The sequence below is a fragment of the Artemia franciscana genome, chromosome 6 (assembly GCF_032884065.1).
Source record: "Artemia franciscana chromosome 6, ASM3288406v1, whole genome shotgun sequence".
Lineage (NCBI taxonomy): Eukaryota > Metazoa > Arthropoda > Branchiopoda > Anostraca > Artemiidae > Artemia > Artemia franciscana.
The window spans coordinates 36570285-36595318 of NC_088868.1; the positions used below are offsets into that span (position 1 = coordinate 36570285).

The 25034-nt window shown below is 34.6% G+C and overlaps 1 long non-coding RNA gene across 1 annotated transcript in view; it reads right to left on the reverse strand.

Moving 5' to 3' along the window:
- Positions 1-886: 886 nt before the first annotated feature.
- The window catches only part of LOC136027869 (uncharacterized), a 28857-nt gene continuing 4709 nt past the window's right edge, over positions 887-25034 (reverse strand). Inside the window, exons 2-5 of the long non-coding RNA XR_010617681.1 lie at positions 20183-20297; positions 16430-16586; positions 8214-8509; positions 887-1468 (exon numbers count right to left, since the gene is read on the reverse strand). This is a non-coding gene — a long non-coding RNA (uncharacterized LOC136027869). The remainder of the gene's footprint in view (positions 1469-8213; positions 8510-16429; positions 16587-20182; positions 20298-25034) is intronic.

Genomic DNA, 25034 nt, shown 5'->3' on the forward strand with positions numbered 1-25034 from the left:
CCCCCCCCCCCCCGTCCACCAAAAAGAGAAGATCAAGTCCGGTTAGGTAAATCAGGTATCTACGACATTTGCTTATTCTATCCACCAAGTTTCATCCCGATCTCTCCACACCAAGTGCTTTCCAAGATTTCCGGTTTCCCCTTCCAACTCCCCCAAATGTCACCAGATTGGGTCCAGATTTAAAATAAGAGCTCTGAGACATAAGTTCCTGCTAAATATCAAATTTCATTAAGATCCGGTAACCTGTTCTTAAGTTAAAAATATCTTAATTATTCTAATTTTTCTGAATTAACAGCCGTTCCAACTCCTCAAAAAAGACCAGATTCGGTCCGGTTATTTCAATCACGTATCTAGGACTTATGCTTATTCTTCCTACTAAGTTCCAACCTGATCTCTCAACTCAAAGCGTTTACCAAAATTTCCGGTCCCCCCACCCCCTAGCTACCACTAATGACACTGGATCGCGTAGGGATTTAAAAGAGATCTTAGTTATGAGATACTTCTAAATATGAAATTTCATTAAGATCCGATCGTTCCTTCGTACGTTGAAAATACCTCATTTTTTTCTAAATCTTCAGAATTAACCCTCCCCCCAAACTCCCTCAAAGAGAGCGGATCCGTTCCAGTTATGTCCAACACGTGTCTAGGACATGCACTTATTTTTCCCACCAAGTTTCATTCCGATCCCTCAGCTCTAAGCGTTTTCCAAGATTTTATGTTTCCACCTCCAACTCCCCCTAATGTCACCGGATCAAGCCAGGATTTAAAATAAGAACTCTGATACAAATATCCTTCTAAATATCAAATTTCATTAAGATCCGGTCACCCGTTCGTAAGTTAAAAATACCTCTTTTTTTCTAACTTTTTCAAATTAACCGTCCCCCCACTTCCCCCGGATGATCGAATCGGGGAAACAAGTATTTCAAATGTAATCTGGTCTGGTCCCTAATACGCCTGCCAGATTTCATAGTCGTGGCTTATTTGAAAGTGCCTAAACTTGGAAAACCTGGACACACAGACAGACCGACAAAATTTGCGATCGCTATATGTTACTTGGTAAATACCAAGTGCCATAAAAACTAAGAAAAACTGTACAGTCCTTCAGTTTTCTTTTTTTGGATGAAGCTTCTATTTTGTTGTTCTAAAGATTTTTGCACTAGTTCACGCTATTATAGCCGCTTCAGCCTAAAAAAATACTCTCAGAAAAAGATGTATTGGATGATCTAAAAAAGTACCTTTATATTTTTAACAAGTTCGTCGGCATCATCTTTGCTTTGTGTCAGGTACATATCTTAGGGCATTTGCCTTTCTAGCCTATCTAGAGTGCAGACTAGAGACTTCGAGCCTTCTGAATGTTTTTCCGCTTCATCATTCATTAAGTCTCAATCTGTTTGGCGATCAGACACCTTCGTACCGACGGCAGTGTAACGATTGATAGTGTCGTTGAGTTAAGATGGAATTATACTATCTGGAATTACATATAACATAATGAGTTACATCATTAGAGGACAAAAAGCCAAATTTTAAGCGTTATATTCTTTAAGCGTCACAAACTTTAAGCGTTATCATTTACAACACAATCTTTCCAAGAACCTCAAAATAAAGATTGTTATTTTAGAAAACCTATTTCCAATATATATGAATATATATATATATATATATATATATATATATATATATATATATATATATATATATATATATATATATATATATATATATATATAGTACTCTCCTATTCTTAGCATTATAAATGTAGAGCAAGCAAATGCTACTAATAACAAACCGGTTCGCAAAAAGTTGATGCAGCGCCATCTATTTTGGGAATTGTGTGTCTAAAAGAGCGGATTTTTCAAAATAGCCACATGATAATGATGAAATCTATAATTGTTTTAGTTCGTTCAGGTTTTTCGCAAAGAGTTAATATTTGTGATTTGGTAAAATTTATCACATTTAGTTTACCTACTGCTGCTAAGCAAAGGAATATATTAACAGGATAAGCTTGTTTTGGTGTTGCTTGGTTGTTCTACATTTGCTTGTTGTTTGTTTTTTTTTCATAAGCATATATTTCGGAGGGGATACCTAACACGGGGATACCATAGGTATTTTATGGTAGACACACCACTTGACTGGGTAGAGAATTTAAAGTGCCGAAACCCTATAGACAAATGTGTATTCTCCTGATGAGCCCTTGTGTTGGGTTGTTGCCTCTGCATTATTTGTCTTTACTGTTTTTATTGTTTGGTAAATATATATATATATATATATATATATATATATATATATATATATATATATATATATATATATATATATATTTGTTTATATTTGTTTATATTTGTTTATATATTGGGTTGTTGCCTCTGCATTATTTGTCTTTACTGTTTTTATTGTTTGGTAAATATATATATATATATATATATATATATATATATATATATATATATATATATATATATATATATATATATATATATATATATATATATATATATATATATATATATATATATATATATATATATATACATATATATATATATATACATATATATATATATATATATATATATATATATATATATATATATATATATATATATATATATATATATATATATATATATATATATATATATATATATATATATATATATATATATATAGAATGGCAAGAAAATCTGTCTCATCCAAATTGAGTTTATATTAAAATTGAAGCATCAAGGACACTCAAAAGAAAACACACTTTTGGGCAAATCGGAGCAAGTCTTAGGTATATTCGAACCTCAAAACAGCATGTTTTTTAAGATTTTACTTACGGTTGTTTCAAAATTATTAAAGTTATAGAACAGAACCACATTTCTGTCAGCGTTGCCACATTAATTAAAAGCACAATAATTCCTTAAGATATTTAATTCCTCTTGCACAAAACTAATGAGTTCCGCTAAGATGTGCTGCTCCAATTTTTTAAAATTTCACTCCATTTTCCTTATTAGTCAAGATTAAAATGTAAGGCGGGCCTAAATCAAACAATGAAATTCATTCTTAGCTAAAGACATAACAAGAGAATTTTATATTTTTACCGACGGGAAAACAACCCGATGGGTTAATCTGATCAGAAAATTTTGATAAAAAGAATCTGTACAAAAACTTAAGTTAGTTTTTTTCATTGTTGTCAGTGGTCTTAAGACGGATAATGGCAAGAGAATTTTTTTCTCTGAAACTTATAATTTCTTCTCGGAAAATTACATATATTCCAATACTTCCCCACTTCTAATACTCATAGGCAGATTTTTCTTGCCTACTAAATGGCCAATGGTAAGTAACAAAAACAGATTCTACTTCTGTTTCTCAAATTTTAGAATAATATTAAATATATTTTCAAGTAAAAAACTACAAATATCATCAACACGACATAATTCACTAATCCATAAAGGCTTTACGTCCAGAAAAGGGGGAAGAATACGAATACAAGTAGAACATTAACAAGTATTATGTAAAAAAAAATATAATAATCAAACAGTTTGTGGCAACGAACTGTAGTAAGGAGCGACCCAGCTCAATGCTAACCAAAACTCAAAAAATGTAATTTTTATGCACCCAATCATATTTGTTCTCTCCCCAAAACCACCCACTGTATTGAATCTCCTGACGATAAACCAAAATTCACCACCTGTCTGCCCTCTGAGATAATTTGAATATTCTTGATTATCTGTTTTTTATAGAACCTGAAACTGCTTTTTCAAAGACAAATTCAAGCAATACTGTAATTTTAACCTCGTAAGTAAATAGATCAGAAAGCGCTGAATGCAACGGTGTACATATTTTTTATTTTGATCGAAAATAAAGAAATGCAAGATTTTTAATGAGACCCTAATTTTTCAAAGTACTTACAGAGTTTTTGCAAGATTATAAGAAATGATGAAAAAAAAATCAAATAGACATTTTCAAGAACACAGTCTTCGCTATCGAATGGCATCTCTATCTTAATCTAACGGTGAAATACGAAGAAATACAAGCTTCGAGAAATTTTACATGGGAAATCGAAACAGGGATGATAAACATTAAGTATGAAAACGCTCTTTACCCTTCCTTCAAAGGAAAGCTACATTATTTTAATATATTAGTTGCTCTATGTTTTTAGCTCATTTTTTACAAATGATTATTTTAATCTGGCAACCGCTACTAGAAAAACTGAATATGAAGGTTTTTTTTACAAAATCCAATTACCGATTTTTTTTTCTTTTTTTATACATATGCATGTTTCATATATACCTATATAATTAAATTTCAACTGGACCAATTCAAACATTCAGTTGATTTTCACTGTCCATGGTACTTCAAATATGTTAGCGATTGGATTAGTAGAAAAAATTGAGACTTCTCCCACCCTGAATATACATCCTACCTTCCTGCATAGTAGTCGTATTGAAAAAGTCTGATATTCGCCAAGCATTAGATCCACCATTAAAAAACGACTGACCTAGTTTAGGACTCCTCAAGACTTGTGACTGACGACACACTAAAGGAAATAATATAAAACAATTAAGTAGAAGTTATCACAATTGCCCATTGTCAAGTCAGTCGGAAAACAGTAAGAATCGTGTTTTTAAAGTTAGAAAACAGAAAGCCGAAAAACAGCAAAGTAAAAAAAAGAAAAAAATTTAAACGTTTAAGTGAAAAGTAAAAAAAGGGTCGAAGTCAGTTACACTGTTCAAAATAGGGCATCAGATAATAAACTAACTTCAAAAATAAATTGAAGATATTCCCAGTGACTGTTCTTGAGTCGAACTTCAAAGAAAGAGGGACTTTAGAAAGACAAAGTAATTCCATAATGTTGGGACAACTTAACAATTCTTTTACGCTCTTTTTATGCCCAGCATCAGGTGGGGTCTCTCTCTTATCTAATCAATCTTGCAAAAACATCTGGTATGAATTGTAAGTTTTCTCCGTTTGGCTATCCTTTCTTTCCTTTTTTTCTTTTTTTTTTTTTTTTTTACCAGGACCTCGAGCTGTGTGAAGCATACTACGGCAGAAAATAGCAAATTTACCTTAATTTCCAGAAGGATGTTTCAGTGTATCATTACTCATTCTACTTCACGTAATCTTCGCAAGGTGCATTGTCAGTGCATCTTCAAGCTGATGCTACTTCACATAATCGTCCCAAGGTGCAATGTTTATTGCACCTTGAAACTGATGATACTTCACATAAGTTTCCGAAGCCGTTTCCTCCTTCGAGTACTGAGAGCGAACTCTGTGTCTATGCGTCTGTTTTACTATCGTGCCGAACAGTGGCGCAAGAAGAGAAGCTTCATATGGTCCCTTCACACCACACAGTAGGACCTTTCGTAGAAGCATAACCTTGAGGCTTTACTTGAACTCTACAATTTTACGTTGCATACTCTTTAGTTGTATTAAGAAACAATTTATTAAAACAGCAACAAAATATTGGAATGGCCAGCTAATAAATATTGAAAATAAATTACTAATCTCTTTTGGAAAGGCGTTCACGCTCGATCAGAACTTGAATCCCCATCTTCGCTTTAGTTTTTTTGTTTTTTGCTTAATTCGCTTATGATGGTTGTGATGACTTTTGACGATAATTTTAATGGTTTTATGGATTTTCACACTAGCCTAGTGTGAAAAACTTGCTAATGATGAAAGGTTTTCTGGTCAATCTAATGATCAAAAATGAGAGAATAGAAATTGAGGATGCAAACAAACAGAAAACTATTTATAGCATACTCCGCCAGTGTCGTACTCATCCTTAAAAAATTACCAAACTTACATTAATAACAGGTGCTAAAAGCTCATATGGCATGTGTGATGAGGTAGGAAGAGCCAAGAGCTCATATGTTATGAGCTCTAGTAAAATTCTAACAATCAATAGATTGCTTTAAAAGGAAAATCAGAGGCTTAATGCCGGTCAGGATTTAAAACAAGAGCTCTGAGTCACGAGGTTCTTCTAAATATCAAAATTCATTCATAGACGATCAACCACTCGCAAGTTAAAAATACCTCAATTTTTCTAATTTTTCCTCTCCCTTCAGCCCCCCAGACGCTCGAATCGGGGAAAACAACTTTATCAAGTCAATCTGTGCAGATCCCTGACACCCCTACCCATTTTCATCGTCCTAGCACGTTCAGATTACCCCACCATCTAACTCCCCCAAAGAGAGCAGATCCAGTCCGGTTACATCAGTCGCGTATCTACAACATTTATAAGCATTTTCCAAGATTTCTGGTTTCCACCTCCAGCTCCCCCCTATATCAACAGATCTGGTCGGGATTTGAAATAAGAGCTTTGAGACATGAGTTCCTTCTAAATATCAAATTTCATTAAGATCCGGTCACCCATAAAAAATACCTCGTTTTTTCTAACTTTTCCAAATTAATAGCTCCTAGCTCCCCCAAAGAGAACGGATCCATACCGATTATGTCAATCTCGCATCTATAGCTTCTGCTTATTCTTCCCATCAAGTTTCATCCTGATATCTCCACTCTAAGCATTTTCCAAGACTTCCGGTTTCTAAGATTTCTGTTTCCCACCTCCAACCCTCTATGTCCCCGGATCCTATTCGAATTGAAAATGGTGCATCTGAGACATAACATTCTTCTATATATCAAGTTTCATTGAGATCCGATCACCCATTCGTAAGATACCTCGATTTCACGTTTTCCAAGAATTCCGGCTTCCAATCCAACTCACTTCAATGTCACCGGATATGGTCGGGAGTTAAAATGAGAGTTATAAAGCACAAGATCGTTCGAGATAACAAACTTCATTAATATCTGATCACCCGTTCGGAAGTTAAAAATACCTCATTTTTTCTAATTTTTCCGAATTACTTCCCCCCCCCCAACTCCAGCAAAGACAGCAGATCCGGTCCGGTTATTTCAGTCACCTATATTGGACTTGTGCTTATTCTTTCCACCAAGTTTCATCCTGAACTCTCCACTTTAAGCGTTTTCCAAGATTTTCGGTCCCCCCCCCCCTAATGACACTGGAACCGGTAAGGATAAAAATAAGAGATCTAAGTTTCAAGGTCCTTCTAAATGTGAAATTTCATTAAGATATTATCACTCTTTCGCAAGTTAAAAATACCTCATTTTTTCTAATTTTTAGAATTAATCCCCCCCCCAACTCCCCCAAAGATAGCAGATCCGTTCCGGTTATGTCAATCCCGTATTTAGGACTTGTGCTTATTTCTATCACCAGGTTTCATCCCAATCCCTTCACTCTAAGCATTTTCCAAGAGTTTAGGTTGCACCCCCACCCCCCTAACCTCGCCTCCGCCGAACAAAGTTGAAATTTAATAAAAGAGCTTTGAGACATGATAGCCTTCCAAACATCAAATTTCATTAAGATCCGATCACACCTTCGTAAATTGAAAATACCTCATTTTTCTAATTTTTCAGAACTACCCCCCCCCCCCCCCACTCCCTCTAAGAGATCGGATCCGTCCCAGTTATGTCAATCAGACATCTAGGAATTGTACTTACTTTTCCCACCAAGTTTCATCGCGATCCCTCCACTCTAAGCGTGCTCCAAGATTTTAGGTTCGCCCCCCCCTCAATTCTCCCAAATGTCTGTTTTCGCGAACCAGCAATTAACTCAACGAACCAAACAAAAACAACGCCAATTTATGTCTTTATATAATCCATTAGTTTATTTTTACAACTCAAACAAAATTAAAAGATGTTATCAAAATTTAAAAAAAAAGCCTTTTTGTGACTAAGCTTTTTTTTTCACTTTCGAAAAATTCGCCAAAAAATATTAGCAAAAAAAATTAGTATATTCTAAGGCACTGAATTAGTAGATTCGAGACCTTCGTGATTAAACTCTTCATATTTGTATAATCTTTTATTACTGTTTATTAAAATGATCCTTTTTTCAGTTGTATGTACTTATAATAATAATAACAAAAAATAATTAATAAATAAAAATAAAATAAATGTCTGTCAAAAGGAAGGTGCTATGACATTTAGAATTTCATATAAGCTGGATTTCAGACATATATGAATCAGATGCCATATTGAGTGATCAATTTTGTAATCTTCTAATTTTGACAAGAGCCAGCCATTCTGTTTCTGCAGTTCATAAATTTCTAATAATCGTATTTTTGTATTGACCTTATTCTAGTCCAGCACCATCAGGTTTGCAGTTACTAAAGTATTGTGTTAGCATATGATACCTCTGCAAAATGACTTACCTTTCCATACCACTCCTCACATTTGGTTTGAGCCTTTACATAAGCTTCAAGGGAAACAGAAACCTCTTCCAAGAACACCGACCTCTTCCCTGCTTTATCTTGTAGCTTCTCAAATCTTGAATTTAGTCTTCAATTCGTGTATCAATTTTTCTGGTTATTCGGGCGTTTTCTAGACTGGAGATAAATTCACGCTTTCAAAAGAAGGAAGGTGAGAGGATATGTCAGCTGATAGACGTTGTTCCCGAAGCTGCTCAGATAGTCTTTCTGAGCTTAAACTGGCTGGTTTATTTATATTCCTAAAAGAGAGACAAAATATGTCATTAAAAGAATCTTTTCATTTGAGTAAAAGGATTGCAACCGTCTTATATAGGTTGCAGAGCTTCATTGCCTTCCATTGATAGATGCTGTAAGTGATGTTAGTTTAGTTTCAAAGTCGAGTTTATTCTAGTTTGTAAATTCATCAGTTCAGTTCGGTTCGATTTCTTTGTCACTTTTGGACTCTTTTTAATGTGAGGTGAGACTTTTCCTCGACTGAAAGGTTATAAAATTGTTTTTAATTTAACAGTCCCCTTTAACTGGTTCACAAAATATACATGAATAGATGTTGACAGCTCAATGGGGGCTCCAATAAAGTGCAGTTATTACAAAAGTGCACTTAACAAATTAAATCATCGCCTCCACTCCAAGGATTCCTCCAAACATTTAAACAAAATTTCACACTTGGATTCAACGTCTAAATAAAGGAAAAAACAGGGTTTTTTTCAACTGAATGTGAGGAGCAACACTAAAACTCAAAACGAACATCAATTATTCAATGTATAAAGCAACACACACCCCCCCTGAACAGTACCATTTCTCTTCATACTAAAATTTCGATCATTTTTGAAAAAGCTGAATATTCTAATAAAACCATCTTTGTTTTGAACTTTAATGTTACTCTAGTTTCAGTTGAAAAAATTATTTTCTGAATTTAATTTCTGATTATCTATAAAATAATGCCGGTAAATCTGGCTCACCCTCATTGAAAAACCATCAGTAAAATTTTTTGCAGAAGATTCAGCTGTCTTTAGCATACTTTCAGCTGAAAGGCTGAGCTCTAATAATTGTACCAATCACTCAAAAATCCTCCCTTCAGGATTTTTCAGGAGGTAGCACAAAAATGCGCTACCTCCTGAAGATCTACACAATCACCTTCCAAATTATTTAGGTAATCAGACCATGAATCAGCTTCTGGAACAACCTGGGTATTAACATTTCCCTTTCCACTATCATTCTTTATATAGCCCCCAACTTTTTAAAATCTTTATTTCTAAAATCATCAGCAATGTCCAGTTTCTTCTTATTCTCGTAGTCTTTTTTTTTTTTTTTTTTATTAAACTTTTATATTCTCTTCTTTAATCTTTATATTTAGCCAATCTCAGACTTTGATCTTCCGCGCTATCAAATTCATTCAAACGATTTAATAAATATTTTACCTCTTCTTTCATTAACTTGCAATCCAAATCAAAATATCCCTCATTCTTTTTTAATTTTTTAGTCAGGCCACATGATTCTGCACAACTGTCCATTATTTCATTTAACAGCATAATTACACTATGTGCATCTTTTTCATTGTCTTCTAACGCTTTCAACTTATTTTTTACATGCGACTCCAAGAGCTCCCTTTTAAATGCCTCAATATCTTTATCTGTTAAATCATTTCTAATTCGTTTTTCTATACCTATTTTTCTATAATCCGCATTGTAGAAATTTCTTACTCGTGAACCGTGGTCCACAAACTGCCCAATCTTCACCTCAAGCATGTAGTAGTAGACAGGTTTAATAGCAAAAACTTGACAGCTGTCGCTGATTTGTGTTTTTTTTACAACATATACAAAATCAAGCTACACTTGTAAATATAAATAAAACTATAAATATTAACTCTTATTATACATTTTGACGAAAACCGGGACGAAAGAATTACCATATCGGTTTGTTCTTGCTTTAACGGGAACTAACTTATCTTGCTTCCTCCTTCTTGATGGTAGAGGTTGATCAGGTAGAATGTTACAGTGCTGAGATTTAGAAAGCAAGTACTTTCCGAAACTCATTATCAGAGTTTCGTACCGGTTTTGGAGTGACGGCAGTCTTAGCACTTCCAGAGCCTTTTCATAGGGGATGTCACGGCGGCCCAAGATGATCGATACCGCTCGCTTCTGAACCGATTCAAGCTCCTGACAAAGATACACTGTTCTCAGTGCTGAAGGCACCCAAACAGGACACGCATATTCCAGAATGGAACGGACATACGCTATGTATTCATACTTAATACTCTCTGTGTTTGCACTGAACCTACGCATACCGTTTAAAGTCTGTAGACTAGCGTTTGCACTTTTAACCACATTTTCAACATGTGTGGCAAAGCTGAAGTCATTGAAAAAGTAACTCCAAGGATCTTGATACTGTTTGCTAGAGGGAATGGAACATTTGGCTCCATAATATCACTTTTTAGCGGGTTAAAGTGCACTATCTTCGACTAAGCATAATAGCTCTATGATCAGATCCAACTAAATCTAATACTCCCATATTTATTGATTCAGGTACAAATATCGTATTAATTAGCACATAATCTACAACACTTGGAGTTGGACCCGAAAGGCCAGTGAACTGGCCCCTACCCTTATCATTCCCAAACCTACCATTCGCAATCATCAGACCATGTTCCCCACAAAACGCCAGGAGCTTTCTTCCCCATACAATTATTTTTCTTTTTCATCCTTGCTGCTTCGTGGTATTCTACAACAAATTGGGACAAAATCACCTAAATCTGGGATCAACACATCTGGGATCTCAGCCACCAGGCCGGTATAAGCATTGAAATCCCCAATTAACACACACTCAAGATCTCTATAACTTTCTTGTATTAACGGAAATTCTTCTCCTAAAATTACCCAAGTATTTTCTCGATTATACGAACTATTCAATGGAGGTATATACACTACACCCAAAATTAGTTGCTTCCCACATTTCAAATAAATATACAGCCAAAGAATGAGAGGTGCAAGAATGAGGGGCCCAGTTTACCTTGAAATTATAAAATACCAAATCATTTATGGGATTTTGAATTTTAACCATCAAGCCCACGACACTCTTAAATTCGTTCAAACGTGATCAAGATTTACTCAAAGGTTTTCAAATCAGCCATCAACATTTATTTAAGGTTGACTCATACCTTTGATTCATAAATTCAAAAAAAAAAATAATAAAGGATGCATCTGAAAGACAAATTGGATAATCAAAATTCAACAGATATCAACTCTTCCTCCCCTCTTAATTCATATACTAAACAGATGGCGCTGGTCCGTGTTTTGTTTCGTTTCTTTCAATTTGGTCATACCTTATTGTGTTACTCCTGTATCAGTTTCTCCAAACTTCCCTTGTACTAGTTATCGTGGTAATAAGTATGCTTTAACTGGGGTTGATTCCTCTGTGGCCCTTTTTTTCTCAGTGCCCGAACCCATTTAGGGTCAAGTTTCTCAGATCGTTTCAAATTCTTTAAAATCCTTAATACCAACGCTGAAGTCTGTATTTTCAAAGGCATGTGGAACTTGAGACGTTATCGGAATTAAACCAAATAGAAGTTATAGCTGTTACAGAAGAACAGTCCCCAGACCAGGGATCCCTACCCTTGAAAAGTTATTCACAGTTTATTAAATTCTGTTATTCATATAACCTTTTTACATCATATAACATGAATCCATCCACCTAAGCACTACTTAGAAAGAAATTCAAGTTTTCAGGAAATATAAATTGCTGAAGCTAACAGAATATGAAAATTAAGAAAGAAATTCGTACATCAAGCCGATTTTATCGGAAGTCATAAATTGGCCAATAGCGCACCAAGGAAATTATATTCTGAGAATAAGAAGTTGTTTGGTAGGAAACCAGACCAGCTTAATTTCAATCTACTTGAACCACCCAAAGTTACTGCTCTGAGGAACAGTTACTACTCCTGGATATTTTTTTAAACTGAGCTTTTTTAGCATTATTTTTATAAACTTTCTCAAGGTGCTATGGACTGAAGATCGTCTATTACTAAACAAACTGAATTACAGATAGCACTGCAACAATGATAGAAGGTTTAGGTACGTAAGGATTTGATGTCAATAGCTACTTGGGCGAATTTATTAGTCTACTAAGATCAAGCTGAGATTTAATGCCAACCCAAGCAATGCATATCTAAACCAACAAAAATAAAAATGTCAGGCAGTTTAAATGACTCAAAAGTCAATTATCATTGACTGATAATGAGTCAATGACTCATTATCATTAATTAGACTCTGACACTGAAAGTATTATGCAGTCTTCAGGACTGTATATTTCACTGACACACTAAGAAGACTTTTTGGTTGAAGTGATGACATGGCTTAATCTTGCAAAAGGGAACTTCAGATATCTCATCAAATACCATCTAATACAATTTGCATTGTGTTCCCATTATTTACCCATTAGAGTTTGAAAGATAAATCAGGAAGCTAAGAAAAAAGGGAACCTTCGTCCCGTTTTCCAGACTCCTAAAATCTATTCCTAAGATCTACTATTCCTAAGCAAATTTTAAGATCTACTACTAATTCTCTCATAACCTTCAATAGCAGATACTTTAACCAAAACCAAAATGCCACCATAATGTCTATTATTTCTTGCTACATTACGCACGGTGTGTTCAACGAAATACCCGGGGAGAGGTGATATAGGAGAACAACCGTTCCATGTTTCAATACGCGAAATCACATCAAACGAAAATAAATCGTCATATAAATAGGTCAACTTATCACGTAATCCTTGTATGTTCCATGACACTAGACTCAGTAGATGGATCTCTATATCCTATGTTTCTACGCCTTCTGTTAGCACGTTAACATCACTAGCCTTTGGTTGAGATTGCCCGTTACTAGTCCTAGTCGGGGAAAAGGCAACATGATAATACTCACGACTGCGGTTATTTATATCCGCTAACACACTTCGGTGTTTATTGTCATAAAAATCACGTGAAAAACCACCACGATGTCTTTCATTAAACTTCTTTCTTGGCGAATGGCTTGCTTTGGGTGCTACATTACGAGTACCTGGTCGATACAGGTCATTTGGGCTGACAATAGCACTAGCAGGTCTTTTAGCTGTAGATACTGCCTGAGGAGTGCTGGTCGATGGTACCAATGTCTCAGTATCACTATCACTGGCATCACTAACTAGCCTCATCGGAATATTATTGGGATCATTTGAGAGCCTAGCACTCATTTGGGAGCCTAGCACTGATGTATCTATTGTTATCAAGCCTCTGTTTCTTAGAGGCTCGGTTACTATTGAGCCACATCACTCCTTACTTACTTAAACTCCATTAGCATGAATTGTCTAGTTTAAAGGACGAAATTTTGCCTTTTTCATTTAGATTCGTTTAATTCCATTGAACAGAAATATAGCTAAAACGTAACCAGAATTTCTAGATATATTTTGCTTTCGTCATGTTTTTGGTTAAAAAAAAATATGGTCCTTCAGGGAGCACTAAAAAAACAATCGTTGATTATCTATTTTCACTAATTTGGTAGAATCGAGTTGTCAAAAACTGGCTAATGGGCAAATTTTTTAGACGTAGCTGTCACCCATAAACATCTTCTATAAGTTTCTGTGAACCAATTTTGTCTAGCCATATTTTAAGGATTAATTGGATCTGCTTAAAATATATTGTAAGAACTGGGTAATACTGAGCCAGCCCTTACTTAAAGATAAGTTTTTGCTCTGTTTATCTAGTTTTCATTTACCTTGCAACAGGTAATTCCATTGTGTCTGGGCACGAGGAAATGTCTCGTTTTAACTTAAAAAGTTTCCAGTTGGCAACCCTGAGTCTGTCAACCAGACACCTCTTGGTTTCAAGTGCTGTTGGTGGTCACCTTTATTTTAGAGTAGGGCCTGCCTACTGGGTATGAAGAACGAAATTTGTTCTATCCCAAAACAGGGCAATTTTTTTTTTTTTTTAATGCCTTAAAACAGTAAAGAATATGTAAACTATAAAAAGGATGTCAAAGCAAGGGCTATCTGAATAACTTAGGTGGGTTAACTTTGAGCTGCTATGCCTACTGATGACTTAGTACTACTTTTTTTATGCTTCCCAACACTGTAAAGCGTCTAATATGGTATTTTGCAGCAGTTTATTATAAGATAAAAACACCTAACGCAAGATGGCGTCAGTGATTTATTTTCAGCACTAGTGCAAAATTCTAGTCTGTTAAGTTTCTCAAACTTTTAGACCCTTTATCTATAGGCAAGATAATATAAAATGCAATATGCTTTGGACCTAAGAACATTCCTGTACGCAAGGGTGACTCGAAGCATCCAGGCTCCGGGGTATGAGATCCCCTCTTTTAAAAAACTCTAAAGTCATATTATACGACTCATGAAAATTTATTGTACATTAACCCTTAATCATTTATACTTATCTATGGAGACAAAACAGAAACTAAGCCGGAATACCTCATGCGTAAATGTGTAATAAAAAACAGCAAAAATTATATTCGCCTCTTGTTCAAACTGGAGTAGTGCTGAACAATCATGTTTTTTCGGTCAATCAGAGTAAGAGGCAAGTCAGAGGCATCGATGAGGTCTTTCTCATTCGCAAAAAACTCGAGTGAATCTAGTCATAAATGAACCATGACAGTTCTTAGCAAATAATTAACAAACCTTAGCTTGCTACATGTTCTTTTGGCAGTAGCAGCTAGAACATGTGTTGTCACGGCCAATTTGTAAAAACGATTAGATTGCTTAAGCTGACATTTACTGGTGATTTCCTTCACCTACAAAGTCTCGGAAGCAAATTGTGCTGTGGCAATATTGGAACAGAACTTCAAGCTCTACTTAAGAGCAGTACAGACCAAAGTTCTTTCTTGGTTTTGGAAACAATATTGTTGCTTATTAGATATCTGCAACCAAAACCCTTTTTTTAAGAAAGCCGAAGTAAGCAGTAATATGACTGAAAGTTGATAAGGTAAGCTCTGAGATTATCTTTCATCATTGTAATCAATCTTTTCAGCAGGATTTTGAAATGTTGTCTATAGAAATGATACATTGAGATATCAGGTTGACTCTGAATTCGGCTGTCAAAACAAAATGGTCCAAGTTATCGACTATGATGTCTGATGAGGTCTATTGTAGCGACAATTGAATTTTTTATTATTGGTGGTGGTTTTATTTGTTTTTGTTCAGTGTTAATTCTTTTTATCTTGTGCAGAGGACGCCTAGTTTAGATACAGCCGAAATATCCGCGTTATTTTAGTCGTTCATCTCTTTTCTCTCTAGTGGCCGCAGTCTCATTTGAGGGTTTTTTTTTTGAATTTAATCTCTCTTTGTTGTTTATCCCCCTGAAAACTTCAGTATGCTTCAAAATAACCAATACTATATGTAACCAATGGACAAAGTTTTTTTACAGCCCTTCCCCCAGGAATTGTGGGGGTTAATACGTCCTCAAAGACATATTTACTAGATTTTTCGACTATGCTGAACAAAACGGCTGTCTTAAATATTTAGCCGGTGACTTTGGGAAAAAAAGAGCTTAGGAGGGGGCCTAGTTTTAATGTTAATCCTTACTTTCAGTTGAAAAAGCTTTTTTTATTTAATTTCTCATTGATTTTTTAAAAATGCTGGAAAATCAGGCGCCCCCCCCCTTCATGAAAATTTTCTTCTCCAATGAAAAATTCATCAATTGAAAGATCTTCTCATGTTACCTCCACCACCACCACCCCCAAAAAAAACAGAAAAAATAACCCCTGAAAACGTCAGTATGCTTCGTCTATAACCAAAACTATGTGCAAATAATGGACAAAGTTCAAAACTTGCAGCCCTTCCCCTGGAGACTGAGGGGGATTAAGTCGTCCCCAAATACGTATTTATTCAGTTTTCAACTTTTCATTCAGTTTTCAGTTTTCAACAAAATAACAATCTGAAAATTTTGATCTGCTGACTTTGGGAAAACAATTGGCGTGGGAGGGGTCCTGGTTACCCTCTAATTTTTTGGGTCACTTAAAAAGGTCACTAGAACTTTTAATTTTCGTTAGAATGAGCCCAGTTTTTGAAAAACCAGTTTTTGACTTTTACCTTATAAGTTAAAATTGTCAGATACAGCCTTAAGACATTTTAAAATTTGACGTATGAATACCTAATAATTAGTAAGCAATCAATTTACTTACAGTTTCCAGTTAAAGACGATCTCTTAAGCGGAGTGACATTTGACCGACGGCGAAGGGCATCACTTCTTTCAGCCCGGAACATGTCATCACAAGCATTGCCAGCTTCCACTAGTTTGTCCACTAGAGGTCGACTGTCGCGATGCTCTTTAATGATTGGCTAACAAAGAAACATTTATATATATATATATATATATTTATATATATATATATATATATATATATATATATATATATATATATACATATATATATATATATATATATATATATATATATTATATATATACATATATATATATATATATATATATATATATATATATATAATATATATATATATATATATATACATATATATATATATACATATATATATATCATATATATACATATATATATATATATATATATATATATATATATATATATATATATATATATATATATATATATATATATATATATATATATATACATATATATATATATACATATATATATATATATATATATATATACATATATAATATATATATATATATATATATATATATATATATATATATATACATATATATATATATATATATACATATATATATATACATATATATACATATATATATACATATATATATATATATATATATATATATATATATATATATATATATATATATATATATATATATATATATATATATTATATATATATATATATTTACAAACGTCTCGATTTACAAACTATTTTTGGTGAAGAAAAACACCCTGAGCCTCGGCTATTCTAACACCTTCGCTGCTCACACCGTGTTTTACTAGCAAGGTAAATGAAGCTGTCCACCTGACCAATCATTTTGTTGCCCCAAGTCACCTTTTCATCTGCGCTTATTCCTAGCCATAGTGAGTTAGTCTTCTTAACATTTATTTTCAAACCTATTCTAGCAATCTAAACTCGCAAAACCTCTAGGAGTTCATTCAATTTGCTCAAATCTTCATCTAGGATGCGTAAATCGTCAGCATAATCTAAGTCCAGGAGAGTTTTTCCTTTCCATTGGATTCCGTAGTCTCCCATTGCCTTTCCTGTGCTTCTTAGAACAAAATCCATTAAAATAGTCCATATAAAGTGCGATAAAACACAATCCTGCTTAACTCCTTACTTAATACGAAAGCAGTTGTTGACCTCATTTACTGCCTGAACCGCAGAAATGTTATTCTCGTATATAGCACTAATCACTTTAATGTACAGTAATTTATCAGGTTTAGCATTCTGATACTGTACTGAATATTTCTCTTTAACTCTTTCTTTGTCACTAAATGAAGCCCCGATTCAATCTTTAATTGGGACATGTCCAGACTGACGGTTCCCTGTCAATTTTATTACATACTGTAAAATTATACTTATTGCGGCTAATTACATATTTATGGCTCAGTATAATAATGTGCAGTTATCAATTCAGGCTGAATCTTCCACAACTTCAATAATTTTATCAAAGGCCTCCATTCCTCCTTAGTTTATATTTTCAAGCTCTCTTCACTTTCCTTACATTCCCTTTTATTTTCATATAATCTATCACTCAAATAATTTTTGTAAAACCTTCTTCTTTCCTACTAAACACAGGCGACTATACCATTAATCCTAGCTGCATTTCCAACCATCCTTGCTAAGAAACCATCAGCAGCTTCACCAACATTTTTCCTCAGATTATTCCACTTATCTTGTACACTCTAGAATTTCAAACCCTCCAGTTTGATATTTGATTCTCCCTAAAGAGTTTCTCTTAAATTCTCATCCTGGAGTCTATCAATGTCATAACTTCCTCGAAGGTGATCACCCTTTCCATATTTCAGCTTTAGATTTACCCCAGACACTATTGCAAGATGATTTTTACTTTTCATATAAAAACAGCACCCCTATACATTCTTTCTTGTACTGATTCTCCCAATCTACAGATAACAGTAATAAAATGAAAAAGGTTGGCTGCCTTACTATATTGGGATTACCATGTTACTTTTAGTGTCATTTTACGAACAAACAATGTACTACTTTTAAGAAGACCGTTATAACCGCAAAATTCCAGCAGTCTTATATCGTTTCTGATTACCTTTCCAAAGCCAAATTTACCAAAGCTATAATATATTCCCATTTCGAACATCTCCTAATAAAAACAGAATATTTCAACCCTGGATTCTGTTTATTTATCCAAGCAGCTGTATGTAAACTTCATTTGAGTCACTACTATCTCCATAAGTCATTTCTACAGAAACATATAATACTAGAATTCTTTTATTAACCCCTGTCCGACTTGAGCAAGACTTGGCAGTTTGATTTTCGTCATCGAGTCCTATTCCCTGCCTATGCATTTATCATCCATGCCAAAATAAAAAAAAAACTTAATTTCATCCGTCTACCCCAGGAATATGAGTTTCTAAGACGTCTATAAAGTCAGGCACAAAACGTGTGAATTTGTTAACCAAAAACTTGAAATTATAGAAGTTTATTAGCATTGTAAAATTCCAAACTGCAAGTTTCATATAATTTAAATCAGTAGAATTTTAATGGCATCACGAAAAGTAATTGGGACTAACCAATAGAAATGAGCGACTAAGCCTTCTTCTCAAGTAGACGCAAATCACTTAAGCCGGCTTGGTACCGGAAATAAAGAAGTCCCTGGGACCTCCAGTTGAATGAAGGCTTTCTGCGCCTTCCGCAGAATTAACAACAAAATCGTCCACAAGCAAACTCGGAGTATATTACCTCTGATTGATTATATACTCATGCCTACAAATATTACCCTAATGTTGATAGAGGCAGCCCAAATAACGCATATAACTATTTTGATTACCATACATTTTGTATATTCTGATTTATCTCATTTGTCTTGTTTTTTAAGGCGAGTAAAGACGATCGAAAAAAGAATTTAAGCTTATGAAACTATCAACTTTCTTCGAGAGTATTAATAAAGAGTTCTATTATATATTTATTATATAATTAATAAAATAGAGTTCAAAAAAAGGTAAGGAGTAATAGAAAACTTAAAACATACAGAAATTTAGACGTGTAGCGAATCAACCTTCAGACGTAGATTAACTAGCCCATTATGGTTAAATAAATAAAAAAAATTAAAAGTAAGTCAAATTAAGAATAGCAAAGGTTACTATGAGAGAAACAATGAAATTTGTAACGAACAGAAATGAAGAAAACAGTCAATTATATCTTTATATGAGAAGATATTATCATAAGCAAGGGTTGGGCTACCAACCGCTTAAACTTTGTAAGGAACGGAGTTTTCTACTGAAGAAATTCATACATAACAGAACTTATAAAGTTTAGTTTCCACGCACAATTGCAAAAAAAAAAGTATATATATATCAGAGTTGGCTGGTTAACCTCCAATCCCATTCAGTTTTTAAAAAGACATTATAACTTTCTACTTTAAATCGAATAAGCCCCTGTTAAGCACACCCTTATAACGAAACAAACATATCTAAATTATTTCAACCCCCCTTCCCTCCTCCAGGCCACTTCCAGCGCAATAGATAAGCTTTTGTTAGTCTTAAATAATTTTGACTGATCACCTTTGATATAGTCCAGTTTTGCAATCATCACAATAAATAAACTATAAAAATAAAAACCTACTGTCATTCTGACATCATAATAACCTGCGTGCAAGGGCTTAACACTCAAAACCGTTTGAGTCAGTTCTGTAATGCGATGTTATCGAAACCAAAGTGAAGATTCTCTAAACTTATTACCTGAATCTTCTCTATGAAATTTCCAAAATTGGCATCAACATTTCTCGAGATGAAATTCCAAAGGCGACTCGAAATTTGACTGTCTTTAAACTTTTCTCCATTGTCTTTCCCATGCCTACAAAATACTAAATTTTTATTACTATAACATAACACAAGCTTATTTTTAGATTTAATTCAGATGACAGCTAACTATTTTATAAACTTTATATTAATTTACTCCACAAAATAATATTTTACTACTACAACTAGCCAAAACACAGATACCGTTTCTGAATCAGCAAAAATTATAATTTTTTTCAAAAAAATACCGATTTTCAGAATCCGGGCCATTATGGGCCAGATTTGTTCTTTATTAAGTAACACCTGCTGTTTCTACCATAAAAACCATTTTCAACAGAAGGAAAACTTCTGCCAGAAACGATGAAACTTTCTAGAATTCGAGTTTCAATTGGCCCATTTCCCATTGCAATGTCAGTTTCAATTAAAATTACTCTGCATGTTTTAATTAATGTTAGCAGAAGTCTTGAAAATTTATCCAGCGTCTTCAATCTCCTATGAATTTTAAACTGGAAAGGGATTAGAGGCAGCTTGAGCTTTGCTTTATTTTAAAGTGAGTCTGTTCCTGGAACCGAGCCAGGATGTAGGCGCTGTCCCGAGTTAAATTTTCAGCCATATTACAAAATTTCAGAAAATCTAGACTCGAATTGTTTTGGAAACCGTACAAGACTTTTGTCTGCCTTGTATCTTCTATTAGAAACTTGTTTTTACATTAAAATTGAAAAAGATTGGAAATTCTAGCATCACATTGGTCAAAATGAGTGTACTAAGACTCACTGCATTAGGGCTGACCATGAAGAGAAGTGCAAGAATGAGGGGCCCAGTTTACCTTGAAATTATAAAATACTAAATTATTTATGGGATTTTGACTTTTAACGATCAAGCCAAGACACTCTTAAATTCGTTCAAACGTGATCAAGATTTACTCAAAGGTTTTCAAATCAGCCATCAACATTTATTTAAGGTTGACTCATACCTTTGATTCATAAATTAAAAAAAAAATAAAGGATGCATCTGAAAGACAAATTGGATAATCAAAATTCAACATATAATAACTCTCCCTCCCCTCTTAATTCATATACTAAACAGATGGCGCTGGTCCGTGTTTTGTTTCGTTTCTTTCAACTTGGTCATACCTTATTGTGTTACTCCTATATCAGTTTCTCCAAACTTCCCTTGTGCTAGTTATCGTGGTAATAAGTATCCTTTAGCTGGGGTTGATTCCTCTGTGGCCCTTTTTTTCTCAGTGCCCGAACCCATTTAGGGTCAAGAACACCGAATATGAATTTTGATGAAAATTTAGATAATATGATTGATAGTAATTTTGTGGAGGAGTTTGGGCTATGGAATGTTGGGGCTCGGTGGGAGGATGTCCTCCGGGTTGTGCATTTGAATGCTCAAGGGCTGAATTCTTCCCTGGATGATATACAGCTTATATGTAAGAATTCTCGCCCTGGAATTATTGGATTATGTGAAACTTTTTTAAATGAAAAGAACCAGCTACTTATGGATATACCCGGATATAATTCAATATTTCTAAATAGAAAGATAGCAAAAAAGGGGGGGCTAGGATTTTATGTATTGAGTAATCTGGCAGTTGTAAGAAGAGATGATCTGTCTATAAACATTGAACGGGTATTTGAATCTCTGTTCATAGAATTGGCTACTAGCTCCAATGAAAAGATAATAATTGGCGAAATATACAGATCTCCAAGCGGATCAATGAAACAATTTATGGAAATATTAGAGATTGTTCTTGGGAAAGTATTGTCTGAAAAGGCAGAAATAATTTTAATGGGTGATTTTAACGCTGACATGATGGATATGTCATCGAGTCAGGCTTGTGATATACTGGCACTAGTAATCTCGTCTGGGTTAACTCCCTGTATAAATATCCCTACACGAATTTCAAACCAATCTGCAACCTTAATTGACAATGTGTTCTCATCTATACATTCTGTAAAAAATGAAGTGCTACTATCAGATACATCGGATCATTTTCCAGTAGGAGTTTTACTTCCACTCCCCCGGTCTGCCCGCCGAATAGTCCCTGATAATAAACCAAGATTCCGATATACACCAGCAAACATCGAAAAGCTCAAAGATGATTTATTCACTACGTCATGGGAGTTTACAATACCTGAGAGGGTGAGCTTAGAAAATTATAATAAGGCTTTTGATTTTTTTTATGAAACAGTAAAGAAGAAATTTATCCACCATTGCCGAACACCCCAACCAAGTCTTTCTAAGAGATCAACACCCATAGCCCCATGGACTACAGCTGGAATACTAAAGTCAATAAAGAGAAAACAGAACCTTTGGAAAGAGTATAGGAACAGACCAAGTGAAGCTAAATTAGAGACTTTTAAACTATACCGGAAAATGCTTAAAACTCTGATTCGAAAAGCTAAAATTACATATTTTTCCCGAAGGTTTGCGGATTGCGGCAAAAATATTAAGAAAACTTGGGATGTAATTAAGGAAGTTACGCAACCATCGGCAAGACCTAGAAAGCTCCCTAAATCACTTAGTGTTCAGAATCAGCTTTTCTTGGATGAAGACCAAGTACGACATCAGATGACTAAATTTTTTGCTGAGGTTGGGAAAACAACGGCGTTAGGTGTGGTTCCTTCTTCAAGTTCTAGAACTTGGAAGCAGTTCCTCGGTCCTTCCTGTGTAAAGTCAATGGTTCTTGAGTCAGTTACGGAGCAGGAACTGATAACAATAATTTCGTCATTGAAAAATTCTTCATCTGGATTCGACCAAATTCCGGCCAAATTAATCAAACAGATTCTTCCCTCAATTATTACACCACTGTGCCACTTAGTTAACCAGTCATTCAAGCTCGGAATATTCCCTCAGCGTCTCAAGTTGGCACGAGTGATAGCACTATTTAAAGGAGGTGACCAGGAGGACCCGGAGAACTATAGGCCTATATCTCTTCTGTCCGTCTTTTCTAAAATATTTGAAAAGGCTATGCTAAAGCGTTTGCTGAGTTTCCTAGACGCGAAGAAGTTTTTTCATCGGCACCAATTTGGTTTTCGGGAGAAGTGCTCAACAGAACACGCATGTAATATGCTTCTTCATTTTGTACGACAGTCTTTAGACTTCGGCCTTATACCTGCGGCAATATTCCTTGATGTGAAGAAAGCTTTTGACAGCCTCACACACGAGATACTTATTGGTAAGTTGTCGCATCAAGGCGTTCGTGGAGAAGCTCTGTCCTGGTTTTCTTCATTCCTAACTGGCCGATCCATTGCAGTTGAAGCTTCTGATGAGCATATTCCAGTCGAATATGGAGTGCCACAAGGCTCAGTTCTTGGGCCATCCCTTTTCCTCATATATGTCAACGACCTCTATCGACTATTTAGCAACCCACGATCTGATTTCTGTTGTCATTTGTGCCAGAAAGGAGATGCTGTGGTTGAAGCCTTGGATACGCCTGGTCAACATGAAGAACTCTTTGCATTCGCCGACGACACCACCCTGGGGGCTGCAGCACCTGATGAATCATCTCTTATCCTCAAGCTACAATTGATGGCAGAAAATATATATCGTTGGTTTGATGCAAATTTGTTAGCTTTGAATGTAAAAAAATCGTTTCTTCTTATATTCTCCCGCATAGGCAAAAGCTGCCCTACAGTGACAGAGCTTAAAACATCTAAGGGATCCATATCCCGCCCAGCTGACCGGTTTATTCGATTCCTTGGGATACTTCTGGATGAAAATCTATCTTTCAAACGGCATACTGAGTCAATGAGATTAAAGGTTTCTCGAGGCCTTGGAATTATTCGAAAGCTGAAGCGAGTCTTTCCTTTCTCTATCCTTCGTCTATTATATTTCTCTCTTATTTACCCTTATTTATGCTACTGCTCGTCAGTGTGGATGTCAACATTTCCATCTGTACTTACACCTTTACATAATCTCCAACTGAAAGCAGCAAAAGTTCTTCAGTCTACCACCCATATTTCTGTTGAACTTCTGAAGATTAAAGATATTCATACATTACACCTCTCTTTCATTGCGTTTCAGTATTTCCGTGGAGACCTTCCATCAAGTTTTTCCGGGCTTTTTGAAATTGTTCGAAATGTCAGTCCTTATGAAACTAGAAACAAGGATGATGTGCTAGTGCCATCCACCCCTGCAGTGCGCTCGGACTTTGGTCTGATAGTTGCTGTCGGACGTGCCTGGAATTCCATTCCTGTTGGGATTCGACGGTCCTGTACCATAGGATCCTTCAAGAAACGGTTGAAGAATTTTTTAATCAAAAAAAAATAATTTAAATTATAATATTGATCAGTTATTTATATTGTTTAGTTATCAAGATTTAATTTATTTATTTAATTATTTAGATTGAATTTATTTATTTAGATTTGGGTGGTGTGAGTGTTGGATCCTCGATGTATATATATTTTTTTTTTTTTTATTTATTTTTTGTAAGTAGGTGGTGCGGAGACCGGTTGTACTCGGGTGAGGATTGGTGAGTAGACTCTAAATATATTTTAAGTGTGAATGTAATTAATAGTTATTTATGTTTTGTTTTGTTGTTTTTTTTTCCCAAATAACGGGCCATTGAGCCCTTTGGGATATTTTTTGTTTATAAATGGATGGATATTGGTAATAAAAGGAACTTGAACTTGAACATGAAACCAAATAGAAGTTATAGCTGTTACAGAAGAATAGTCCCCAGACCAGGGGTAACCTTTGAAAAGTTATTCACAGTTTATTAAATTCTGTTATTCATATAACCTTTTTACATCATATAACATGAATCCATCCACCTAAGCACTACTTA